We start from the raw sequence: 8,286 nt of genomic DNA, 5'->3' as shown, positions 1-8,286 counted from the left end.
TTACTGTAGAAGGAAAATTCTGATAGGAAGTTCTGTACAAGGCAAGTTCTATGTATGGAAAATTCGACAATGGAAAGAACTCTATTAGAAAAGAATGGTTATATAGAAAGAATTGGAGGGTAAGCAACGCGAGTCCTACCATAATTTTGCAATCTTTTGTATATAAATAGAGGCTAAGACCTCCAATAAAGGATCAAGCAATTCTACGCTTCTCTATACACTGTTCTTATTTATTTTTATTGTTTTTGAGTGAGTTGTTTTATTTTTTTCAATCATTATTGGTTGAGCGAAATTTTGCACCTACACTTTGGCGCTGTCTGTGGGAATCGTATAAAAATATACTCCCACTTGTTCTTCAAATTAAATCCTTTAGTCGTGTCTGGAATGTCAAACAGAGAGTCAGCAATGAATCAACAGATAGAATTGATGCAAAAGATGCGAGAAGAGTTCTTGCACCAATTTGAGACACTCCGGCAAGCAAACGATACGAGTGTCGCCCAGATAGCTGCGCTTCAGCAGCAGACTTATACGCTGCACACGGCCATGGCCAGGCTAACGCCACAACCACCACCAGGCGATGCTGCGGCACCACCCCCCACCCGGAATTTACCTCCGGTTCACGAGCCTCCAGCCAACGAGACACCACCCAACGGGGCTCGACCTAGTGAGGTTCAGCAAAAGCAAGGGACGAGGTCCGAGGCGGTTGCTTCGGATAATCTCTCGCATCGCACACAGGACGAACAGGCCGAGTCCAGCCATAGGCTTACAGTATGGTCCAATGGCGTTCCAGATGGCGCACGCGTACAAGATGCCTTTGACGAAAAGAAGCTCTTGAGAGTCCAGACACCAGCCGAGATAGCTAGAGAGCACAAAAACTCCTTGGTCAAGACCCCCTTTACTGACGAGGTGTACCTTGTGGAGAGGCCGAAGAAGTTCACTATGCCATCCTTCACCCAGTTTGATGGGGCAGGAGACCCCTCTCGGCATCTCGATCATTATGCGCAAAAGATGGCACTGGACGATCATAACAATCCGTGGATGTGTAAGGTTTTTCCTACCAGTTTAACCGGAGCAGCGTTAGAATGGTTCAGGAATAGGCCACACAAGTCTATCCCTGACTATGAGACCTTGTGCACTATGTTCTTAGCCCAGTATTGTGGAAATAAGAAGCAGAAGAAAAGTATCGCCAGCCTTTTCACCATAAGGCAAAGGAAGGGAGAAACTCTGCAAGATTTTTTATCCAGGTTTAACATGGAGGCCTCGGAGATAGCAGATTGCCACCCTGCCACGGCAATCGAAACATTTAAGTTGGCAATGATCCAGGGAACCAAGTTTCACACATCCTTAGTCAAATATTCCCCCCCCTCCCCCGATATGCAGACTTTGAACACTAGGGCACAAATCTACATTCGGTTGGAGGAAAACGTAGCCCACCGTGCACAGCACGCTACCCTCGTCACAGTGGAAAACAAGTCTCGAGAGAAAGCTGTGAGCACAAGGATGCAGAAGGTTCCTCATACCGCCACACAAGTCACCCAAGCGTCTGAGAAAAAGCGAAGGATAGAGGACAGGCTTACCCCTCTCCGTACTACCTTGGCGCGCCTATTCCAAGAGAATAAGACGAGGTTCGCGACTCCTCAGCCCATGAAATAACCCTTGGAGCAGAGGGACAAAAGCAAACATTGTGCCTACCATAGAGATTATGGGCATACCACCAATGACTGCAGGTCCCTACAGCGACAGGTAGAAAGCATGATAGCGAGAGGAGAATTGGTGGAGTATCTCGCCACGAAGGAGCACGTAAAACCTCGGGAGGTTAACCCTCGACGGGTAGAGGGCGGTCAGGTAAAGGTTATCCATGCTATACACGGAAGGTCAGAGGATGATGAAAAGTCTGAAGAGTTGTACAGATCCAGGCTGAGAGAGGCTCATAAGTTACGAAGATTGTCTTCGGTAAACACGGTTGCACCAGGCAACATCAACATTGGATTCGGTAACAATGATCTTTCTAGAGTCCAGCGCCCGCATGAGGACCCCTTGGTCATCAGCCTCCTGGTAGCGAATTATATGATCAGGAGAGTGCTGATAGATCCGGGAAGTAACGCCAACATCATTACAAAAATAGCTTTTGATCAGTTGAGGGTTTCACCATCGTCCATCAGGCCAACTTCCAGCCCCCTAATGGGATTTGATGGTACTAAGGTGAATCCGCTTGGGGTGATCGATCTATCCGTTACTGCAGCAAAGAGGACTCTGAAGGAAAACTTCGTCGTGACAGAGATTCATCCATCTTATAACCTCATTATGGGGAGAGGTTGGATCCATCGTATGAACGGAGTCCCCTCTATACATCATCAAGTAATGAGGTGTTTATCCCCGGATGGCAGGGAGGTCATCGACCTCTGGGGAGACCAGGTTGCTGTAAAAGAATGTTACATGCTAACGCTACATGAAGCAAAGAAAGCGTCGAAATCACCTCAGTCAGAGGCGAATCCCAAAGACGCAATCAAATAGCAGTTACAGTATCTTCTGCCCAAGTATCTCAAGGCAGAGGAAGAAGCCGAAGCTGAAGCACCTACCGAGGAGTCCCTCGAAGCTATAGAGGTAGTCCTCGGAGACCCTCAGAAGATCACCTACATTGGCTCATCTTGCACAGCCGAAGAGAAGGAAGCATTGATCAGGGTCATTCGGTGCAATTCGGATGTCTTTGCCTAGGATCACTCGGACATGGTGGGGATCGATCCTACAGTCTCATGCCATAGTCTGAGGGTTAACCCAGAGTTCAGGCCAGTCAAGCAGAGGCACCGACGGTTCGCACCAGAACGGAATCGCATAATAGCCGAGGAAGTAAATAAACTATTACAAGCAGGATTCATTCGAGAGGTGCAATACCCACAATGGCTCTCAAATGTAGTAGTCGTTCAAAAGAAGAATGGGAAATGGAGGGTATGCGTAGATTATACCAACCTTAACAAAGCTTGCCCAAAAGATAGCTTTCCTCTGCCCAAGATTGATCAAATGGTGGATGCTACGACGGGTTATGAAATGCTCACATTCCTCGATGCATATTCCTGCTATAATCAGATTCCCATGAATCCTGAAGATGAGGAGAAAACCGCTTTCATCACAGAAACGGGCACTTACTACTACAGAGTGATGCCCTTCGATCTAAAGAATGCCAGAGCCACCTACCAGCGACTTGTCAATAAAATTTTCAATAACCTGCTGGGAAATACAGTTGAAGCCTATATCGATGATATGGTGGTCAAAAGTATACGGAAAGATGACCACCCGAAGCACCTCCAGGAGGTCTTTGATACTCTCAAGAGATACAATATGAAGCTGAACCCCACCAAGTGCTCCTTCGCCGTCTCGTCAGGACAGTTCCTTGGGTACGTCGTAAATAAAAGAGGAATAGAAGTAAGCCCAGCTCAGGCAAAGGCACTCATACAGAACCAGGAGCCGAAAACCCGCAGGGAAGTGCAAGTTCTAACCGGCCGAATTGCGGCTCTCAGCCGGTTCATATCCCGATTATCTGATAAGTATAAACCTTTCTTTGATGCTATTCGATCTAAAAACAAAGATATGTGGGGACCTCAGCAGCAGGAAGCTCTTAATCAATTGAAAAGCTACATGACAAAACCCCCAATCCTTTCTGCTCCAACGCCCAGAGACACTCTCATCCTGTACCTGGCAGTATCAGTTGTAGCAACAAGCGCAGTGTTGATCAAAGAAGGAGGCAAGGTTCAACACCCAATCTTTTACACAAGCAAAACGATGACGGATGCCGAGACACGGTACAGCAAGACAGAAAAGGTAATCCTAGCGTTAATTTATGCCAAGAGGAAACTTCGACATTACTTCGAGTCTCACAGCATAGTAGTACTTGCAAATCACCCTATACGGGCTATCCTAGCTAAACCAGACCTGTCTGGTCGAATTACAAAATGGGCTATTGAACTTAGCTCTTTTGACATCACCTATGCACCGAAGGTATCTCACAAGGGGCAGTCGGTAGCGGATTTCCTACTAGAGTACGAAGATCAACCTGAGGAACCGACACTTCAAGAGCCATACTGGGAGTTACGAGTTGATGGCTCTTCCAACCGGAAAAGGGCAGGGGCCGGGATTGACATCACAACACCCGAGGGTACCAAGCTGCAGCAGTCAATTTTGCTAGATTTCCCATCTACTAATAACGAGGCCGAGTATGAGGCGATGCTCGCCGGACTTTGGCTAGCTAAACAGCTACAGGAGGAACGTATGAAGTCGTACAAAGATGCTGTAGAGAGTGCTATTCGGGAGTTCGATCAAATCGAGTTCCATCAGGTACCACGAGATGAAAATGCCGAAGCAGATCGATTGGCCGCAGCCGCATCATCTTCAGATGAATAGTTGATTCGGCTTGTTCCAATCGATGTTCTCGAAGAACCCAGCATTAATCCCCGCAAGAGGTGATGGTGATCCCGGAAGTACCACGCGAGCCCTGCTGGATTGATCCAATCGAGGCCTACCTCAAGGAAGGGGTTCTCCCGAATCAGAAAGATGAGGCAAGGAAGCTTAGGCTTACCGCGGCTAAGTACGCAATCATCAATAACCAGTTGTACCGAAGGCCATTCTCCGGTCCCTATCTCAAGTGTTTAACCCCTACTGAGGCTCTCACAATTCTAAAACAAGTTCATGAAGGAGATTGTGGAAACCACTCCGGAGGAAGATCCCTTGCACACAAAATTCTAACCCAAGGTTATTTCTGGCCATACTTGGCTCGGAATGCCGAGGAATACTCAAGACGATGTGACAAGTGTCAGTGCCATGGTCCAATAAAGTACCAACCTGCCGAAGGTTTGCACGCCATGGCTAATCCATGGCCATTCGCCCAATGGGGGATTGATATAGTAGGACCATTACCCAAAACCATGGAAAAAAAGGAACATGTGCTTCTGGCTACGGATTACTTCACCAAGTGGGTGAAAGCTGAAGCCTTCTCTAGCGTCACCCACGAAGAAGTAAAGCATTTCATTTGGAGCAATATTATTTGCCGGTTTGGGGTACCAAAAGTCATCGTAATGGACAATAGTAAGAACCTCGATAACAGAAGTACAAGGAAATTCTTTAGCGAACATGGAATCCTGCAAAAATTGGCTGCAGTTAGTCATCCACAAGGTAATGGGCAAGCTGAAATAACTAATCGCACGATATTCGGGTGCTTAAAGAAAAAATTGGAGAAATTGAAGACAAAGTGGTACGAGAATCTCCCTCAAGTGCTTTGGGCCTATCGAACCACTCCAAGACGTCCCACGGGAGAAAGCCCATTTGCTATGGCATATGGATCCGAAGCTGTCATTCCTACCGAGTCCATAATCCCAACCCTTCGGACATCCTTGGTACTGGAGGGGAACAATGAGCAACAACTCGAACATAGCCTTAATTTGGTGGACGAAAGGAGAGATGCAGCAGCAATTCGTCTCGCGGCATACCAACAGCAGGTGTGTAACAGTTATAACAAACGCGTCAGATTCAGGAGCTTTGTGGTAGGCGATTGGGTTTTGAAGCAGGAGACAGCTCATGTAAAGAAACTGGAACCTAATTGGACCGGACCCTACAGGGTTATCGAAGTAGTGGGGAAAGGAGCATATCGTTTGGCCGAAGCTGGCGGACGTCCCATTGCGCGTACTTGGAACGCAATACACCTGAAAAGGTATTTCCATTAGTTAAGTTTGTCCATTTTGCTACAACTTCTTCACAAATAAAGCTGCGTATGTCCACAGTCAGCCAAGCTTTTCTTTATTTTGCTTCTATATTCAGTACCACTTTCCTCTATTTTTGTTTCTTTTTATAAAAATGGGGGGCCATACTATGCATGGCATTCGTCTGATTTTTTCACAAAAACAAAACAAAAAAAAAAGCAAAAAGCAACAAAACATGAGTTATGGCCTGTGCTTAAACCTGTCTATCCCACATCGACAAAAAAGTATGTGCCACATTCTGTTATATATGGAAATATTCAAATAGTTAATCACGGTGTAAGGAGGGCCCACTGGTATTTAAGGCTGTCAAGCTCAATACCAGAGGCATTCCTTACACCGACCTTTTTGACAAAATTTAGTCTATGTCCCACATCGGATAAAAATAGAAAAGAAATGCGGTTCATATATGCGTGGTCCACAATATTTGGTTGCCAAGAAGGGAGTATCAGTGGAGGCAGGTCTCTAAAGTCAACAAATGGAAAACTTCACAGCCACTGTTACTCGCTTTCTTGGCCTCCTATCATTTTTGAGTCCTCGGCCTCATGATAAGTGGTTTGAGGAAAAATATAAAACAAACCTCCCCTCAGGCTCAGCGCCGGGGAGTAATTCATTCGCCTCGGACCTTAAGTGTCCGGTTCGGCACAACCTCCCCTCAGGCTCAGCGCCGGGGAGTAATTCATTTTACCTCCCCTTAGGCTCAGCGCCGGGGAGTAGTTCTCTCGCCTCGGACCCTAAGTGTCCGGCTCGGCAAAACCTCCCCTCTGGCTCAGCGCCGGGGAGTGATTCATTTAAACCTCCCTTTAGGCTCAGCGCCGGAGAGTAGGTCATTCGCCACAGACCCTAGGTGTGCCGGGGAGTAATTCATTTAACCTCCCCTCAGGCTCAGCGCCTGGGAGTAGTTCTTTCGCCTCGGACCCTAAGTGTTCGGCTCGGCAAAACCTTCCCTCTGGCTCAGCGCCGAGGAGTGATTCATTTAAACCTCCCCTCAGGCTCAGCGCCGGAGAGTAGGTCATTCGCCACAGACCTTAGGTGTCTGGCTCGGCAAAAATTTCGCCTCAGACCCTAGGTGTCTGGCTCGGCAAAAATCTCGCCTCGGACCCTAAGTGTTCGGCTCGGCAAAAATCTCGCCTCGGACCCTAAGTGTTCGGCTCGACAAAAATCTCGCCTCGGACCCTAAGTGTTCGGCTCGGCGAAAATCTCGCCTCGGACCCTAAGTGTTCGGCTTGGCAAAACCCCCTTCCGGCACCACGCCAGGGAATGTATAATTCGCCTCGGATCCTAAGTATCCGAGACAGCTTCGGACCCTCAGTGTCCTATTCAGCACTAGTCCTCCACGACTCAGTGCCGAGGGATAATTCGCCTCGAATCCTAAGTATCCGAGAAAGATTTGGACCCTAAGTGTCTTATTCAGCAATATTCCTCCACACTCAGTGCCGAGGAGTAATTCGCTTTAGACCTCTGGTACCCGGATTAGAACTCTTTCCTCCGGACTCCAAGTGTTTAATACCCAGTGGATGCGGATATATCATAAGTTCATCATACTCCACCCCACATCAGGAACACACGAGAAGGAAAGAGTATGTATACGTCTACTGCAGGCAAGTAAAAGGCAAGGAGGGTTCATTTAACAGTTAAATCATTGTCCATATGAATCATCCTGCGATATCAACTAAACTGTTAAAAGGATCTCCTTCTTCCCACAATCCTTGCATTTTCACGGATAGCATAAATCCGAAACATAAAGACAATGTTTAGTGTTTAAACACATTACCAGTCAGAGAAATATGAACAGTATCAAAAACATACAGTAAAAACAAGTCAGGCAAGCCTAAAACAAAAAGTTATATTCATTATCCCAAAACAGGCTGTTCTTAAAAACAAAATACATGGTTCTACTTCCTCTTCGGATCGAAGGGAGTAGATTCAAAAGCATCCACTACATTAGGACTTGAGGTAGGAGGAGTTGAAGCCGCAGGAGCAGGGGAGCTAGGAGTACCCTTCAGGTGTGCCTTCACCATCTCTGCAAAGCGGATTTCAGCTTCCAAAGCCTCTGGCCCTTCATCGTATGGGAAATGCACCCCCACCTGCTTGTCAAAGGCGTCCGGATCCATCGTCTTAGGGCCTGAGCCCTGATTATAGCCAGATCGGAACGCTTTAGCACTAGCCAGGTGCGCCAGACAGGAGTAGCGCCCCTGCATTTGCTTCCCCGCCTTGAAGCAAGTAGTAAGAGCCTCGGTCAGGCGTTGAACCTCGGCCTGAAGAGAATCCACCTTAGCCTCAGAGGCTGACAACTGCCTCTTATACGCATCCTTGGCTTCAGAAGCTATCTTCAGATTGGTAGAGGCAGTAGTGGCTCTCTTCTCTGCATTGTCAAGATCCTTTTCCAACTTCTTGATGGAGAGGGATTGAGCTTCAGCAGTGGCGCAGAGGGCCATGGTGTGGTATAGACTCTGTTTAACAGGGAAGCAAATATAAGCATAAATAGAAACACAAGCAAGCAAGAGTAACATAATTCTGAAGGAGCACTGCGAACCTCTAT

The sequence above is a fragment of the Cornus florida genome, unplaced genomic scaffold, assembly GCF_030987335.1.
Source record: "Cornus florida cultivar Cherokee Brave unplaced genomic scaffold, ASM3098733v1 CherokeeBrave_3.0.0_Hap2_Chr06, whole genome shotgun sequence".
NCBI lineage: Eukaryota > Viridiplantae > Streptophyta > Magnoliopsida > Cornales > Cornaceae > Cornus > Cornus florida.
The sequence above is the reverse complement of the archived record's forward strand: the minus strand, read 5'-3'. Positions refer to the sequence as shown.